Source organism: Macaca thibetana, chromosome 1 (assembly GCF_024542745.1).
Source record: "Macaca thibetana thibetana isolate TM-01 chromosome 1, ASM2454274v1, whole genome shotgun sequence".
In the NCBI taxonomy this organism is placed as follows: domain Eukaryota; kingdom Metazoa; phylum Chordata; class Mammalia; order Primates; family Cercopithecidae; genus Macaca; species Macaca thibetana.
The window spans coordinates 165,839,888-165,859,811 of NC_065578.1; the positions used below are offsets into that span (position 1 = coordinate 165,839,888).

The 19,924-nt window shown below is 36.2% G+C and overlaps 1 protein-coding gene across 5 annotated transcripts in view; it reads right to left on the reverse strand.

The window, feature by feature from the left end:
* Nucleotides 1–19,924, reverse strand: part of CRB1 (crumbs cell polarity complex component 1) — a 282,711-nt gene that overhangs the window by 75,355 nt on the left and 187,432 nt on the right. The window lies entirely within an intron of this gene.

A 19,924-nucleotide genomic window follows, 5' to 3' on the forward strand; every position in this document is an offset into this window, starting at 1 on the left:
CACTCAAGTTACAGTGAATTATAAAAACCTGTCTTGTATTGAGTTCGATGTTGCTATTCAAAGAAATGTTGGCTTTCTCTCTGCCATGGTAAGAATTGGCTTTACATTCTTTAGTAGTGCTGTTTGTCATTTTTTACAAATTTATTAATATTTTAATTCTGTACAGCCATGAAAATATTAAAGATCAAGTATATTATTGACCTGGTAAGGCCTGACATTCATGGCCCTCCAAATCTGGCTTTTATTCATCTCCCAGCATTATTTTCCATTGCTTACTACATAAATGGTTGTATTAAGATATATTTTAGTAGAATAAAATTTAAAACACATTCAAAGCTTTCTCTCTCTCTCCAGTTTTTTTCAAAACGCCGACTTTCTTTCAGAGTTCTGCTCAACTGCTACTTTCTCTTCAGTTTTTTCAAAATCCCAACTTTCTTTCAGAGTTCTGCTCATTGCTACTTACCCATATTGAAATGCCTTCTACTTGTAACTCTCATTCATGCTTGTCCTTGAACATCTGAGCTTATCCGCATGGAACCCAGCATAGAGTACTATTCTTTTTTTTAAAATATTTGTGATTTACTTTCCTTAACTGTATTGTAAGTCTTACAAGTGTGAATACCTCTTTTTATGTTTACTTCCTAGTATACTGTATTATATAACACAGTACTGCTATAATGTATATATCTTGATGAAATGTGTGAAATGCTGTAATCAAAATGAGCATGTATTCAGTCTTTTCTCCTCCATAAAGAGCCTAATGTACTGGAAGACAACTTTAGTCTTTATTCAATGCAAAGGTAAATCTGGCATTTGCAGATATCTAATGTATCCATGAATGGACATGACGGGTCCGTAAATTATTTGAAAATATATGTAATATTTTGTGGTTTGTTGTTTTGCATTTTTCTGGGGGAAGAATTTATAGTATTGACTCTATAAAATATAATATCATAAGAATCCCTTAGTAGGAGTGGGTGTGGTTAAAATGCAAAATCTTAGGACACATCCCTAGAAATTCCGATTCTGTGAATCAGTATTGGACTCAGATAGCTGCATTTCTTATGAGTATACCAGTTAATTCTGTTAACACTCTTCCTCAGACCTGGTCTAAAATTTCAACAAATTTTCACAGGAATATTTGATCTGGAAAAGCCAAGAAGCTCTGATTGCAGGAAATAAAACACTTTCAGAGACACAAATTTTACTTACCCATGTAAATGTGTCAGTTCAAAGAAGCTGGCTTTGGACTGGCATTTAAACTGTCCCTAAACAATGGCAGTCACTTTTAGAAGAAATAACTTAGTTGATAGCGGTTTCTTGATAAAAGGCAGAAACTACTTCACCAAAATATTTCTTTAAAATTTCTATTTGGCCAAAACCCAAAATCTCTAACCTACTTGGATTATACCATATGCTGCCTATTAACTGAGTAGATTTCATTATGTCCTTCATAGAATAAAAAGAATATCTTAAATATGCAACAAGAAATTTCCCTCTACATTTTATCTTTGCTTTAACCATTTTTCGATTTCATTCTTTCTTAGTTCAACCTTAAGATTAAAAAAATACCTGTGGCATATTGTAGTAAACATAGGCTGACTTAACTTCTTAATTACTAGGTTCACATATATTAATTGGCAAGCCTATTTAATAAATATGGAAGACAGAGGAGGTGTTTGGAGGTCAAATGTCCCAGCAATGGCTCCAGTTAAATATGTGATCCTACAAGAGCCATGTAGTTTCTCTGAGTTTTCACTTTGTCCATGGTGAAACAGGAGTAAGCACCTTTGCACCGCCTACCTCTAGTTGTTGTGAGAACTGGAAAAGGTAATAAATATGTAAATATTTTAGAAAATATAAAGTGCTCTATTTGGCAAAATATCCAACCATAGGGTAATATGCTTCTCTAAATGTCTGGAATTTGTCATTTGGTTAAAAAGAAGTAAAAATCCCTCTAATTTTAAAGTTAAATTAATAAAAGAAACACTTGAAAAGTTAAATTTATGTTAGAGATCCATCCATTTTGTAAATATAAATTCTAACAGCTATTTAATTAAAATATGCTGAATATTGAGCACATTATTAACAATAGCTACTGCTATTGGGTAGGTATGGTGTGCAGGTCACTCTGCTAAGTATTTTACTGTATTATTCATTTCTCACAACCTCACAGTGAGGTAATTAAGCTGAATAAATGGAAACTTTGACAGCTTATGAAACTTGCCGAAAGTCACAGAATTAGACAGTGGTAGTGCCAGAACTTAAATTTAGATCTGGCAGTGCCCAAATATAAATTAGTTACACTTATATCTATCACAAGTTTAGCTATATAGAAACAATATAAACAAGTTTGAAATGTGTAATCAACAATAATTGCTGTTTAGCAGGGGCCCATATCCATTCTATAGCATCTGTTTAGTAGCTACTGTCAATATCCCATTAAAATGTGTATGAAGACAAGAAAAAGATGAGAGATAACATAATAGTAACAGATAAAATGAAAAGATAACTTACTGTCTGAATTGAAGAAAATGCATAACTATAAAACAAAAGGTGCTGAATTAAACAAAACCAATGTAAAACAAAGAAAGTAGCAACAGAAATGGTGACTAACCTCATCTGACAAGTTCCACTACTTTTAGGAAAGTACAGAGACATGGTTTTCACATCCTGCAATCTGCAATTAGGCTCAGAGCCCTGGGTCTGCACTAATGAAAGAGTCAGCTCATGGTCACTCAGTTGCTTTACAGAGCTAGTCTGAATACTATTTTCCTTGTCATTCTTATACCCTGTCTTCTCCATGCTTTAAGAAATGACAACTTGCAGAACAAAACAAGGCAAAAGCAACAGAGGACTATATTTTATTTATCTTACAAGTGACAGAGAAGATATCCACTTAGTTTGAAGTATTTGTAAAACAGGTAAGATCCCAGTACAGTTTAGTATTATTACAACAGGTGGTTACCAACTACCGGAACTTGAACAGGAATTTCTACTACGTATCTGAGGTGGAGCTTTGACTGTTCCTCAAGGTGGTCAGTGAACCTGGCTAATGATACCTCACACATTTATTTTGTTAGTAAACACTAGCTCTAGCTGTGCACTTGCTAAGGAGATGTGGGGAAGAGTGGGGCAGTGGGGAAGAGAGAGAGAGCGCAAGCTAATTCCTTTCAACATCAGACTGTAGTCATGTGTAAGTTAGGATGATTTGGCAGCAAGCAATAGAACACCTAAATGAAGCTTCCCTAAATATTAACATTTATTGACTCATATAAGGAGGAAGTCCAAGAAAAAAAAAGTATCAGCAGGGTTATCTTGAAGACTCAAAAAGATCAAGAACTCAGGTATCTACCACTTCTTCACCTCACTGGTCAAAGTTTCAGCTTCACCTCAAGGACGTTTTTGAAGTTATAGGATGGCTGCAAGTGGCACTCTATCTACCTGCTTCCTCATTCACGTCAGCCTGACAGCTCTACCTGAAGAACAAATGAGAATTTCCCGAGAAGCCATCAGCAAACCTTTACTTATATTCATCTCTAAATGAAGCAATGGCAAGAAGTAGGAGGAAAGAGGATTATTCTTTGAAACTGAGAATAAAGTCAGCCTCCCCTAATGTACCTGGCTGCTAGGAAAAGGAGGTTATTAAAGAAACCGCTGTTCTTTTTTATTTTATTTATTTATTTATTTATTTATATTTTTTTGAGACGGAGTCTTGCTCTGTCGCCCAGGCTGGAGTGTAGTGGTGCGATCTTGGCTCACTGCAAGCTCCGCCTCCCGGGTTCACGCCATTCTCCTGCCTCAGCCTCCCGAGTAGCTGGGATTACAAGCGCCGCCACCTCGCCCGGCTAATTTTTTGTATTTTTAGTAGAGACGGGGTTTCACCGTGGTCTCGATCTCCTGACCTCGTGATCCGCCCACCTCGGCCTCCCAAAGTGCTGGGATTACAGGCGTGAGCCACCGCGCCCGGCCAGAAACCGCTGTTCTTTTATGAAGAGGTAAAGCAAGAGGGAATGCATGAGGATTGGACAGACACAAGTTGTGTGTTTGAGTATATATACATATACACACGTACATTATGCATTCCTAGTGCTTCACAAAAGAAAGGGAACATAATGCTAAAGAGCTAAAGGAAGAAAGCCCAAAATTTGGTTTATAACAAAACATCAAGAACATTTTAGAAGACTACATTATTTTCATGATAATATGTGTGAAAATTGATTTCTATGGAAATAAAGCAAAAATACACAAAAATGAAAACAATAACTGAAAAGATAACAGGATGGGATTAAGGACTACAGACTGAGAAGAAAAGGATGCTGTGCAAAATAATAAGAATAAACTAAAACTAGCATTGCAATAGTGCTATTAAAATCTGCATTGGGGCAGAAAAGTGGAAAACTGGTACTGCAGATAATCAAAGCAGTATGATCTGGTAATTAGTTATACAGATACGTTTAGTTGGTGAGAACTCATTAAACTAAATACTGTGGTTTATGTAAATTTTTGTTTATTGTACTTCAATAAAAATTTTAAAACTACATCTGTGATAAGAGAACAAAACTGGGAAACTATCCCAGAGATAAAGGGACTGGAGAACAGAAATTAGACCTCAAAATTTCACATGTAACTGAGAGAGAAATCAAAATACCTTGAAGGAGATGAACAATAAAAGACAGCTGACTTATTTTTCTTGTTGAATAAGACAGAAGACAGCATATAAAAATGGATGACTCTTTTAGTCAACATGAATTTTAAAAGACATACATCTAAATAATGATGAAATAATTAACTGTGATTGGATAAAGAAAATGTGGTACATATACACCACAGAATACTATGCAGCCATAAAAAAGAACAAGGTAATGTCTTTTGTGAGAACATAGATGGAGCAGGAGGCCATTATCCTTAGCAAACTAATGCAGGAACAGAAAACCAAATACTGCATGTTCTCACTTACAAGTGAGAGCTAAATGATGAGAACCCATGAACACAAAGAAGGGAACAACAGACACTGAGGACTCCTTGGGGGTGGAGGGTAAGGTGAGAGGAGCAGAAAAAGTAACTAAATAACTATTGAGTACTAGGCTTAGTATCTGCATGACAAAATAATCTGTGCGACAAACTCCTGTGATACGAGTTTAACTATACAACAAACCTGCACATGTACTCCTAATCCTAAAATAAAAGTTAAAAAGAAAACAAAACAAAAAGAAGAAAAACAATAATAAAAATTAACTGTGAATACAAGGAAAACATAAAAATATTAATTTATATTAAAATATTTTAAAATACATAAAAATAAACAAATTTAAAAGATACAAATAAATGCCAAAAGAATATCAAAATCATAGAATTAACAGTTAAAAATTTTTGAATATAAAAGACTAAGACCTTGAAATTCTGTGCACAGAGAAACTGTCATTCAAATTTGTAGAAAACAGACATAGTACTTATGATAAGGGCATAGCCTAAAAATGCTTAAAGATAAGCTTCATGTGACTAAGGGAAAAATTATAATATCATTGGGAAGACTATTAGTTAAATAGCATAAAATAATACATTATCAAATATTAGTGGGCAGATTACTAAAGAACTGGCCATAAACATTAAAACCAGTTCAATGTGAAGGTATGGCTAAATCATTTTGAAAAAGAAGACACAAAATATGACAAATTGTTCAAGTTTATTCTCCAAAAATAAATTTTCAAAATGTAAAAATAATAATTGGATAATAATAATTTGTTCCCAAGCTCATGATTCTGTTAGCAAAGACCATGCTATCATGGAAAAAAATGAAATTTTATTTAAAATATGCTAAATTATTTGTCTTACATAGTGGGCAATCAAAACAATATGATTTCACTTTGACCTTGATAATTAGAGGAGAATAGATTAAAATATTTAAAAAATGTTTTTAAGTTTAAAAGTAGCCTAATGAAAACAAAATATGGAAATTCCAAAACACTGGGGGAGACCAACATCAACAAAATAATATACAAAAAATACAAAAATTATTTTTAAAACACCAATTAAAAAAATCCCATACTCCACGATAACAGAAAATGAGAAGATAGGAGCAAGGCACTGCATATGGTATAACAATAGCTATATATATATATATATGCTTAAACCCACCAGTAAAAGGCAAGGACTCAAAAACTGTGTTACAAAGAGAAAGCTTAAAGATATTGTGAGGTAGCAATTTATTAGGATACAAAGTTATGTATAATATAATTTCCATTTCTCTGTGTATGTGTGTGTTGGGGAAGGGAAGGATAGAGAAAAACAGAGAGGAAAAGAAGGGAAAGAAGGCAGAATAAATATACTGAAGTATTTTTAGGTGTGAGATTAGAATTTTTAACTTCATTTCTTTTCTATGTTTTCCAAATTTTCTACAATGAATATGTTTTACTTCAATTTAGAAAAAGGTAACAGACAAATTTCAAAACAGAAATACAAAAGCTTTTAAGTCTCTAAGAGTCAAAGTAAAAGGAAACTTAAATCAGGACTGGATAGTATCCGAGTGAGAAACCTTGTACATCAAAGTGAGGAGAGGAGTTTCTGTTTATTTTGTTTGCACATTTTATAATTTATTCTGGAAGGAAGAAGCAGGATAGATTTTGTAAGAGTTTCAGAGATTCAAAAGAGATTTAGTTAGGAGTTTAGTATAGTTTCTGTTTTTAAAATGTGTTTTTGTGTATTCCATCATCATCATCATCATCATAAAAAAAAAAAAAGCTTTTTTACTTCTGGTTCTGCTACTCGAGGGGCCGAGGTGGGAGTATTTCTAGAGCCCAGGATGTCGAAGCTGCAGGCTGCAGTGAGCCAAGATTGTGCCACCCAGTCTAGCTAACTAAAAAAAAAAAAAAAAAAAAAAAAAAAAGCTCTTATAGTCAAAATCTCTGACCCTACTTTAATGGCACAATGCTGTGAAGGATGCACCACCATCTAGTGGTTACTCCAGTTAATTGCAGAACAATTGATTCACTGATGAGTTCATTTATCCATTGGATATAAATAGTTGTTTGAGTACTTGCCATGTAAAATATTAGGCATCTATTGATTCTTTTGGTTTTATTGACTTGGTCCTGACATGTAGTAGGCAGAGTTCTATATGACTCTATAGCTCCCAATGATCCCCACATTCACGCATTCACATCCTTGGGTAAGCCCCTCCCCTTGAGTCTGGACTGGAACTAGCAACTTGCTTCCAATCAATAGAATATGGCAAAGGTTGTGAGATGTCACTTCAGTGATTATGTAACAAAAGATATTGACTTCCACTTTGCCAGAAGACTCTGTTTCATAATGACTTTGGTCAAAGTGCCATTGTTAGAGAAGACTCAGTGCCGCCCAGAAACTGAGATCCTCAGTCTAACCACCCTGAAGGAATTTGAACCTGCCAAAAACTAACACACAAGAACTGTGAAGTGGATTACTTCCCTGTTGAGCCATCAGAGGAGACCCCAGCCCTGGTGAACACTTTGATTGTAGCCATGTGAGAGACTCTGGAGCAGAGAATACAGCTAAGCCATTTTCCACTGAAACTGTGAGATAATAAATGGGCAATATTTTAAGTTGCAGAGTTTGGGGAAAATTTTTTATGTAGCAGTAGTTTACTAACACATGACAAAAACTTGATGAGGAAAGTAGCATTATAATCTCCATTTTATAGAAACCTAAACTCAAAGAGATTGAACGATTTAACCAAGCACACAGACTGGCTAGAAGAGTCAAAATTCAAACTTGTATCGATTTGATTTCTTACACCATGTTCTTTCCAACAGTGTAATACTGCAACCCTGTTTGACTATTTCCTGTAAGCCAGGCACTGTAAAAAGCACTGACATTCCATAGATGAAAGACATAGATGAAAGAGCTAACAATCTTTTGTGGGAAAATGACAACTAAACTAATCAACAGTTGCATTAAAGTATCCTAAAGGCTACATTCATTAGAGTGTTATAAATGTGACATTAAAATGACCAAAAGATGTGCATCTAACAGCCTGGAGTTAGGGAATAAAGGTGGACTTGAGGGCATGGGGCTAATCAAGGAAGATTTCCTCAAGTAGATGGCATGTGAATCATATCATGGAGGATGAATTGCAAATAACAAATGAAGAAGGTGAGCACTGCAAGTGGAGAGAATAGCATGGAGAAATACATGGAGACTTGAATGCTTCTTTACTTCCAAAAGAAATAGACAATTATTACACATATATAGAGTCACATCTAAAGTATCTATATCTGCATATTACACACACACACACACACACACACACACACACACACACACACACACACACACACATCATTTCCTGACAGCAGCTCCTGGCAACATGTTATCGCTATTGTCCTTGGAATTTTACCCCTTCCAGAATGTCATATAAATGGAAAAATGGGAAAAAATATATATATATCCTTATTATTTTTCAAGTTGAAATAATCACTTTATCCCCAAACCTCTTCCTTTTCTTATGTTCGCTGACTTGCTGAAAGACTCCACTATTATTCAGATTGTATAAATTGACCATAAATTTGACCATTCATCTAACAATTCTATTTTCCTGCCCTAGCTGTGTTCAGTGTATTGCCAAGCCATACTGATTCTTTCTTTTACATCTCTTTACTCTATCCCTATCTTCCAAAGCCTTACTATTTGGATATCCATCACTTCTCCATATCATCTCCCAACCTACCTGCCTTCCTTCAGTTTTGCCTTGTTTCAAGTTTATCTTCCAATTGATAGAAAGGTAAATACCCTAAAATACAAAAGTGATGCCCTTGTTTACAATGCTCAACTTTACCTTTAAAACAAATGAGTCATAGATAAATAGAAAATGAGAAAGGTAGGCTAAATATGGGAATCTAAGAAGCACCAATATTTAGGGGGTTGAGGAGCCTTTTCATCATGCTAAGAATGCATGATTAGGAGAGAGCAGCATTGTGGAAGACAAGGGGAAAATATTTCAAAGGAGAAGTTATTGATTATGCTAAAAGTTGTAAGAAGTCATAAAAAGAACTGAAGATGAATTTTGCAATCAGAATGTTTTTGCTGACCTTAACAAAAATGAGTTTTGTATAGTGGTGGAGATAGAAACTGGATTACAGTAGGGTGAAGAGTGAGAAAGTGGGATTAGGATAGACATCTCAGAGGCAATAGAGTCTTCTGGCAAAGTGGAAGTCAAGATCTTTTGTTACACTTCCACTTCTTTAAAGTTGTGTTTATTGATACGCAATTCAAATATCATGTAATTCATCATGTTAGGTGCACAAAGGTATACCCTGTGCAACTACCACCACCACAATTGAGATATAGAACACTTCCTTCCCCTCCAAAACAGTTCTCATGCTCTTTGTTGTCAATACCATGCCCTAATTCCAGCTTCTGGCAACACCCCATCTCTTCACTGTCCCTAGAATTTTATCCTGCCATATGAATGGAGTCATCTGATATGTAGCCTTTTGAATCTTGCTACTTTCACTTAGAAAAATGATTTTGAGATTATTCTTTGTTGTTGCATGTGTTAATGGTTTGGGTCTTTTTATGCTGAGTAGCATTCAATTGCAAGAAGGTAAGACTGTTTATCCATTCACCAACTGATGAAGATCTGGATTCTTATCAGGTTTTTGAAATTATGAGTAAAGAAGCAGTAATCATTTGTGTACAGGCTTTTGGGTAGAAGTATGTTTTCATTCTCATGGCTAATATGTAGGAATTGGGAGTGAGATTGCTCAGTGTTACAGTAAGTGTATTTTTAGTTTTATAAGGAAAAAAAATGCCAAACTGTTTTCCATTTTACATCCCTGCCACCAAAGCATGAGAGTTATTCCACATCCTCTTCAGCATTTGGTATGTCAATTATTATATATAACCAACTCCCTCTCCTTCCCCCTCTCTCTCAACACATACACAAATACATGTATATAAAATAGTTAATAGTTGCATAGTGGTATCTCATGTGGTTTCAATGGACATGGTATTGATATTGAGTATCTTTTCATGTGTTTATTTGCTATCTTATGTGATGAAGTATTTATTTAAATCTTTTGTATTTTTTAAACTGACTTGTTTGTTTTCATTATTGAGTTTTGAGAGCTCTTTAAATATTCTGAATATCAATACGTAAGAAAAAACATGTTTTGCAATATTTTCACATTCTATGGTTTTTCTTCTTATTTTTTTGAGTGTCTTTCAAAGAGCTGAAACTTTTAATTTTGATGAACTGCAATTTATCAGATTCCCTTATATCATTTGTGCTTTTTTAGGTATAATTTTAAAAATTTTTGCTGAGACCAAGATCCCAGAGATTTCCTGTTTTCTTTGAAGTTTTGTATTAAATCTAAGTTTTAATATAGTTAGTTTTTGCATATGATTGTATAAAATTTGGGTTGAAGTTCATTTCCCTGCAATATGGCTGCATGCAATGTGCTAGCTTTGTTTGTTGAGAGGATTTCCTTTTCTCCAGTGATTTGCTTTACACCTTTGTTTAAAATGAATTGATTGTATGTGTGTGAGCCTATTTCTGCATTCTTTATTGTGTTTATCTATTTCTATCCTTTGCCAATTCTACATTATCTTGATTACTGTGCTTCTATAGTAGATCTTGAAGTCAGATAGTGTGAATCCTTCAACTTTGTTCTCTTTTCCAAATTGGTTTTTATTGTTTTATTTCCTTTGGCTTTCCATACACATTTTAGAATCAGGTTATCAATTTCTACAAAAAAAAATGCTACTCATATTTTCATTTGGATTAAATTGAATGCAGAGATTAAATTTGGAAAAATTAACATTTTAGCAATGCTGAGTATTTCAATCAGTGAACATGACATGTAGCTCATTTATTTGGGCTTATGTAATTTCTTTTATCAGTGTTTTGTAGTTTTTGGCAATCTAATCTTGCTACTATTGTTAAATTTATACCTAGTTATTTCTTTTAAAAAAAATTAATCATACTTAAAACAATTTCAGTTTCAAATTGTTCAATGCTAGTGTATAAAAACAACTAATTTCTGTATATTTACTTTGTATCCTGTGACCATGTTAAAGTTATCTATTCTAGTCTCTTTTTGGCAAATTCTTTGAAATTTTTTGTATAAACAATCATGTCATCTGTTAATAGAGGGAGTTTTAATTACTTTTTTCCAATATATGTAACTGTTATTTCTTTTTCTTACCATGTTGCACTGACTAGGATCACCAATACAATGTAGAATAGAAGTGGTAAGAATGAACACCTTAGTGTTAATCTTGATCTCAGGGGAAAAGCATTCAGTCTTTCACCATTACTATGTTAGCTCTAGGTTTTTTGAAAATGGTCATTTTCAGGCTGAGGAAGTTTCCTTTAATTCCATTTGCCGAGTGTTTTTATCATATGAATGTTGAATTTTGTTAAATGCTTTTTTTCCCTATATCTATGGAGATGATCACATAGATTTCCTTCTTTATCATGGTGAATTACATTAATTGAATTTTAAATGCTGAATGAATCTTGCATTCCCAGGTTAATCTCATTTAGTCTTAATATATTATCTGTTGCATACATTACTGAGTTGGGATTATTAATATTTTTTGTTGTTTTGTGTCTGTGTTCATGAGGGATATTGGTTTGTAGTTCTTTTCTTGAAGGAATTATCTGGTTTTGGTAACAGGGTAATAAAAGTCTCATACCCTGAGACTCTCATGCCCTGAAATATCTCCTTCTCTTCTAATTTCTGAGTTTGTGTAAAACTGACATTTATTTTTCCTTAAGTAGTTTACATAAATCACCTACAAAGCAATCCAGTCTGGGGTTTTCCTTGACAGGTTTTAGCTATAAATTTAATTTCTTTAATTAATATTTAGTTTATATATTTCTGCTAGAGGAGCTTTTGTCATTTATGCTTTTAAAGAAATTTGTTCATTTTAACCAAGTTGCTCTCAATATACTTTTATATTTCCAATGTCTGTATAACTTCTAGTTATTTCTCCTTTTATTGTTGATATTGATAATTTTTGTCTTCTCTTTTCCTTGGTCAAACTGGTTTGTCATTGATCAATTTTATCTTTCTTTTCAAAAACCATTTTTTTGGTTTATCTTTTTTTCTATTGATTTTCTGATTTTAAATTTATTGATTTCTGTGTAATTATTTATAATCTTTATGATGGCTTTCCTTCTGCATGCTTTGGCTTTAATTTTTGCTCTTCTTTTTCTGGTATCTTATATAAGAAACTGAGATTATTGATTTTGTGACCTTTTTATTTTTCTCATATAAGCACTTAATGCTAAAAATTAGAGATGCACACTTTTTCTGTAAAGGGCCTGATAGTAAATACTTTAGGCTTTGTGATTTGTATGTATGAATCAGGGAGGACAGAGAAAGGGAGTAGCTAGGAGAGCTGAACACTGAATGAAGTTTTGTTTTTACTGTTGTTGCTCTATAGCATGGGAAACAGGAAAAAAAGGGAGAAAAGGGAGACTGTAGGAGATTAAACCATAGCTATTTTCTAAGCTCTTGTGTGAATGAAAGGGGGAAGCTAGTTTCTCAAACGCTGGTCCATGGACTGGCACCTAACAGATGACTTTTTCTTTCCTCCTTTGAAATTCTCCCCTGATTACCCTAGTATAAAGTAAGCATTCCCTCTTTTCACTTCCTATAACTCTTCTCTTGTAGCATATCATGTACTGCCTTCACCTATGATTATCATTTTGTTTACATGAGCTCTTTCTTTAGCCAGGCGTGGTGGCACGTGCCTGTAGTCCCAGCTACTCAGGAGGCTGAGTCAGGAGAATCTCTTGAAACTGAGAGGCAGAGGTTACAGTGACCCAAGATGGTGCCAGTGGACTCCAGCTGGGCAACAGAGTAAGACTCTGTCTCAAAATAAAAAGGATCACTGTGTGTCTGAGCCCAGACACACAGTGTCTTTTTCTTTTTCTTCTTTTCTTTCTTTTTTTTTGACAGAGTCTCGCTCTGTTGCCTAGGCTGGAGTGCAGTGGCATGATCTCAGATCATTGCACCCTCCACCTCCTGGGTTCAAGCAGTTCTCCTGCATCAGCTTCCTGAGTAGCTGGGACTACAGACGTATGCCACCACACCCGGTTAATTTTTGCATGTTTAGTAGAGAAGGGGTTTTACCATGTTGAACAGGATAGTCTCGATCTCGTGATCCGCCTACCTCGGCCTCCCAAAGTGCAGGGATTACAGGCGTGAGCCACCGCGCCCGGCTTGAGCTTTATCTTTCTAAATAAAGCATAGGCTTTATGAGAGGAGAATAAATGTTTGGTTAATTAAGAGAATGATAGATTGGGTGCCCTGGCTCACATCTGTAATCCCAGCCAGCATTTTGGGAGCTTGAGGCAGGCGGATCATTTGAGGCCAGGAGTTCCAGACCAGTCTGGCCATCATGGTGAAACCCTGCCTCTACTAAAGATACAACAATTAACCAGGAGTGGTGGGGCACACCTGTAATCCCAGCTACTCAGGAGGCTGAGGCAGGAGAATCACCTGAACCTGGGAGGTGGAGGTTGCAATGAGCCGAAATCGTGCCACTGCACTCCAGCCTGGTGACAGAGCGAGACTCCATCTCAAAAAAGAAAGAAACGAAAAGAAAAGAAAAAAAAAAACACATAAAAGGATAATTAATGGTCTTTCTAGGACTATTAACCATTTATTCTAATTTTTCAGGTTTAATGACACTACTCATGACATTCCCTGACCAAACTCTTTGGCCTGTGCCACAAACATTAGGGGTTCTGATAGAAATGGGTGAGCCCAGACACACAGTGATCCTTTTTATTTTGAGACAGAGTCTTACTCTGTCGCCCAAGCTGGAGTCCACTGGCACCATCTCGGGTCACTGTAACCTCCGCCTCTCAGTTTCAAGAGATTCTCTTGACTCAGCCTCCTGAGTGGCTGGGACTACAGGCACGCACCACCACGCCTGGCTAATTTTTGTTTTTCAGTAGAAACGGGGTTTCACCACATTGGCCAGGCTAGTCTCGAACTCCTGATGTCAAGTGATCTGCCCGCCTCAGCCTCCCAAAGTGCTGGGATTACAGGTGTGAGCCACTGCGCCCGACCTCTATCACTTTCTTGAGACCCAGTGGCTCTTAGAACTTAAAGGCCACAGAACCTTTAAAATCTGGCAAATTTATTAACTTTGAGGTGGAGTAGCAATTCCCTCTTAGGGACTTGTGATCCCCCCAAGCATAGAAATAAAGGAAAAATCTTGAGTTCCTTCAAGGAAAATTCTAGGCACCTACTAGTGCTGTAAAGTAAGTAACTTGCTAAGCAAGAGGGTAATAATAGCCTAAAACAATAGCCAAGGAAGTTAGAGCCCAGAGATGCTTGGTTTCTTTTTAGAAACTAAAGGTAACATCTTAAGATATGTCTCTCTCTCTCTCTCTTTTTTCTTTTTTTTTTTTAGACAGAATCTTGCTGCTCTATCACCCAGGCTGGAGTGCAGTGGTGCAATCTCTGCTCACTGCAACCTCCACCTCCTGGGTTCAAGCAATTCTTTTGCTCAGTCTCCCGAGTAGCTAGGATTACAGGCGCCCACCACCATGCCTGGCTAATTTTTGTGTTTTTAGTAGAGATGGGGTTTTACCATGTTGACCAGGCTGGTCTCGAACTCCTGACCTCAGGTAATCCGCCTGCCTTGGCCTCCCAAAGTGCTGGGATTACACGTGTCAGCCACTACGCCTAGTCTGATGTGTCTCTTAGTTGCCCTTTAGAAATGCAGATCCCCTCATAGAGGACCCCCATCAAACAGATCCACTGGCACATAGACCTCAAGTAAGCAGGAATTGAAGACTGAACTCTGCTCACTGCATTGTTCTGAATTTCTTCTTAAGGGGTCTGAAGGGAGTCATACCCATGATCCAGTTAACATTCTCTTCTGCTGACCCTCAATTTTTAAACAAAGCTTCTCTTCCTTAACTGCAAATCAGAAATCTACCTGTTGAATCTACCTGTTATGTGTAAGCCCTCCCAACCCACCATTTAAAGATATCCCACCCTTCTAAGCTAAAAACAATGTGAACCTTCACATATTGATTTACAATGTTGCCTGCAATGTCTACTTTCCTGAAATTTACCTTTGCCTTTAAAAGCCTTTATTTGTCAGCCACTGGGGAGATCAGAATTTGAGCATTAGCTACCTACCTCTACTTGCTTCTCACCCTGCAAATAAATGCCGTCCTTTCTACTGTTGCAGCCTCACTCGTGCATATCTGGTTTTCCTGCTTGCTGGGTGAAAGGATCCCAGTTCTGTTCTATAACAACTTCATGCCTGAAAACTATAGGTCCATTTAGATGTGTCAACATATCTGCAACAGTTGGACGATGTGAAACTGACAGAACTTTGAGAAGTGCTGCCTCTGATGAGATCAGGCGCATTGAAGGTGGTATGGCCGTAGACAGAAGTGCTGCTTCTGGTAAGACATTCTGGAGGTAGTTCCAGGCCAGAGTGGAGGAGGTAACTGTTCACGACTCAAGCCTCTGGTTCAGTGCTGTCCGCTGATTCCCTCATCTACTTGCATATCATTTCATAGACGGTGATTCTGACCTTCAGACCTGGCTCCTCTTCCCCTGTTTGAAATGGTTTCTTTGCTGCCTTTCAATTTGGGTCTGATTTGGTTTTCTTTCTGGACTTACCCTATTTTTGTCTAGCTCCCTTTGGGTTGTTGACTACATTTCAAAAATGTAGTATCTCCCTCCAGCTGCACCGTAACTCCAAGGCAACCAACACCTACGCTTATCCTCTCTTAGCTCAGGTTTCCACATCCCAGCTAAGAGGAACCAGGTACATAGGACCTTTTTATACCGTGTCTGAACCAGCAGTCATATCCTGCTTTGTACAAGGTAGTTGTTTGGCATCACTTACAGAATAGAAAGTTCACACAAGCTGTGAGTGTGTGAACGTGTGTAGAACCTGGGAGGTCCCTGCTGGCACACAGTGGATGTTGAGTCATGGGCATAAGGAGGAAGCACTGGAGCACAGAGAAGACATGGGGTTCCTTAAAGACTAAAAATTATGGGGAGAGCGGTATGTTGAATCACCAAGTAACTTACTTTTATACAGTATTTCTCTCATGTTCCAACTTGGGACTTATTTCCAGGTAATCTGCTCTGTTAACTTTTTACACTTCTTTAGTGCATATCATGCAATCTTCTAAGCAAGCCACCAAAAGCATGCGCCTAAGGTGGGAACATTTCTGGCTTATGAATAATTTGTTTTTTTGCTTCCTTGTATGGTAAATGTCAGGGTTTCAAATAGTTTCAGATATTATGTACATTACTTGGAGGTCAGAAGAAACTTGTAGAAAGTTATTTCATTCAACTCTTACTTTCAATAATGGTGGGTTACATAAAATTTACTAGACAATTTTCACTGATGGAGATAGAACAGTAATTTTTCTTAGTTTTTCTGCTGCATGTACTCTGGAGACATCCATTAGCAGCTGTATTTAGATTCCAGCTTAATGTGGAAACTGTAACCTCAAGCAAGTTACTTAACCTCTGGGGCCCAGCCTTCCTCCTCTCTAGAAGGCGGGTAGCAATAACAATACCCCAGGGTCGATATGCCAACCATATGGTACAAACAATGCTCCTTGATTGCCTACTAAGTCAGAGTTATTTATTTCTTTAGTTGCCTTAGGAACCAACTGAGGCATAAAACAGATAAATAACTTGGAGATACCCCATCTCATTTGAGTGCAACCTAATATGTTTGCTCGTATGGTATAAAATAGGATTTCTGTGAATGGTTTAGACTCCCTGCTGAATAAAAATGTTATCTCCACATCCAGAGAAACAGGGACTGGCAGCTAATCCTGTCATTAAACAGAAACAGTGTCCCTGTGTTGAGAGTGACTTTAATAAAACTGAAATCAGAAAAGATTCCTTGAAAAGGACTGGCAAAAAACAAGTTAAATTTATAAAAATTAAAGAAACAAATTAAAATTACATAATTTAAATTTATATCATAATTGCATTGATTATAACTTGAGTATATACATTAATACATAATTATAACTTATAATCATTGTGAATATGAGTAGTTTTACAATATCTATAGTATATAGATATAAAAGTTACACAGTTGACCCTTGAACATCATGGGGGCTGGGACACTGACCACTGACGAGTAGAAAATCCACATATAACTTGTGACTACCCAAAAACATAACTACTAATAGCCTACAGTTGACTGGAAGCCTTATTGATAACATAAACAATTGATTGACACATATTTTGTATGTTATATGTATTATACACTATATTATTAAAATAAAGTAATCCAGAGGAAAACATGTTATTAAGAAAATCACAAGGAAGAGACAATATACTGATTATTCATTAAGTGGAAGTGGATCATCATAGAGGTCTTCATCCTCAGCATCTTCACAATGAGTAGGCTGGAGAGGAAGTGGAAGTAGAAGGGTTGGTCTTGTTGTCTCCAGCATGGCACAGGCAGAAGAAAATCCGCATATAGTTGGACCCATGCAGTTCAAACCCATGTTGTTCTAAGGTCAACTATATACAGTGCCACCCAAAACGTCATAAATTTTGTGGAAATTTTAAGAAACGATGACTAAACACTATTATATATAGGGAGATTTTAAAATTAGTCTTAAGATCGTTATTGTAGTTTTTTTTTTTAAATTAACAGAAGCACCTTGTATTCCTATACATTCACTTAACTTTATTCTGTTATCTCGATACATATTGAAATACATTTATAGGGTTAAGCAGTTTTGAAAAAATTAAGCAGAAGAACAGATGAATGTGCCTTAACCTTTATAAAAACTCTATTCTTGCTGATGAAAGCAGAGGTTATAATGGGCTATGATTAGAATAATAGGTAAATGACATCGGCTGAAGCATGATCTATAGTATTAGTTTGGACTATCTGGGTAATACTTTTTTTGGGTAAAGAGTTTGATCATTCAAATCATTTAAATCCTTATACCTTTTCTAGTAAAATAACAGTGAGAATATTTCTCCATTGATTTTACCTCTTAATGAATGTTTTATCTTTTGAAAAAAAGATGACTACTTTTCAAGAAATTAATGAGAGTGCCTGGCACATTCATCTAGATTTGTAAAGGAAGACTGAAAACAGCCTAGCTATTTCACTGGAAATATTAGCTACTGAGTCACTGTAGCCAGCCCTTCTCTTGCTATGCTGTTGCTAGGCTTCACTTGAGGATTTTCCATCTAGTATATAGTAGAAGCTGAGATTCTGAAGCCATCAAGGTCGGAGCAGCAAACCTAGCTTTCAGAAGCCATTGTTTATATTAGTTCCCATGACTACTTCTAGAAAGGAAGACAACACATTGTGCATGCAATACTATTTTTTGGTACTTTTTGGTCCTGCATTCATTGCTGTGCTTCTTTTGCATGTGCTTTTAAATGTTAATCTATTTTTTCTTCTCTGTATTCTTAACTGTATTTTAAACTGTCCTGTTTAATTTGATTAACAGCCCTAACTATATTTGCATTGTAAATTATATACTCAATCTAATTATGTAGTATATATTTTGTTATTATAGCACAGTATATGTGTTCATACAACATATATTCCCCTGGGAACATTAAGTACCTTTTCCCTGGATATTACTTCATCAAGTGCCAAATTTACAAGCTACCTGCATTTATAAGCTGATTCCCTACTTGGGTACTATTGTGGCAGCTCCAGAAAATGAAATTCCCAACTCTTCAGTTACACTTTCTCATTTCAAATAAGACTTAATTCCTTTGCAAGGACAGCTTCCCTAGTCCGCTGAAGATCTGGTGAACTTTGCATATTTTATGTTTGATTCATAGTATTTTTAGTGTTGTATTTTATTACAAGCTCTGTAGTCATATTGATTCACTTAGGTGAGGCTTTAGAGCCCCATTGTTTCATGTTTTGCATCTTATAGAAGTTTCATCAAAAAATATTTATCCTGTTTCTCTTTTCCCTTTTAGTTCCTTGGGTCTTTTCTTGAGATTGAACAATATTGCCAGCAGAGTGTGGAAAATGAATACCCAGTACTGTGTAACCTATTTATTTACTGCTCAGAGCATGTTCAAGTAAAAAGAATTGAAAGATGAAAATTATGGAAACAAATTATCTGAGTTATCTTTATAGTATCAGTTCCTATTCAGCACAAGACTTATTCCAGCTGCCTATAATTATGATCCTGTTAACCTGCAGGTTTTCTTATTCAGCCATACAATCTTTGAGGTCTTAGCTAGACTCAGATTTTGAGTCCTTTTCCTCACTTTAAAGTAGGAAATATATGTGTGTGTGTGTGTATCTTTGTTTTTTTGCCTTGTCACCAGAGTGAAAACTTAGGACCTCAGGTGTAGAGGAAGTGTACAGTAAGGACCAAAAGGCCTTCAGGTACTAGCAGCACCACCCTGGTACCTCTAACTGTGTGTAATGAGGAGCTACCCAGCTGCTTGAGTTCCCTCTTTCCCTAGGATTTAGACACCACGCGATGCTGTACCAGCCTTGTAAGCCCTCTGCTGGCCTCATTCCTAATTTCTCATAGTTTCTTGAATACATTCCTCAGAATAAAACCTGTTTTTGCACTGGGCCCCCCAAGTTTCAGTTACAAACTCTATACGCAGATCTCCCACCACATTGAGAGCTGGACTCTCTCACATACTGACTCTATCTCCCACCACATGGAGACCTGGACCCTCTCACATACTGACTCTATCCTAGACTTGAACTTGAGCTGTCACCCTGCTGTATATTACTGTAGGAGGGTCTATTGCTTCCTTCTTAATATTTTTTCTGAATTCTTATTTGTTCCCTCACTAACTCACCATTGGTTCTTTGAAAGCCTTTCAATTATGTCAGTATACTTGTGAGAACTGGTTAAGTTCAACTCCAATAAACAAGAAAAACTCAGCCACTTGGATGTGCAAAACCCAAGAGTGGA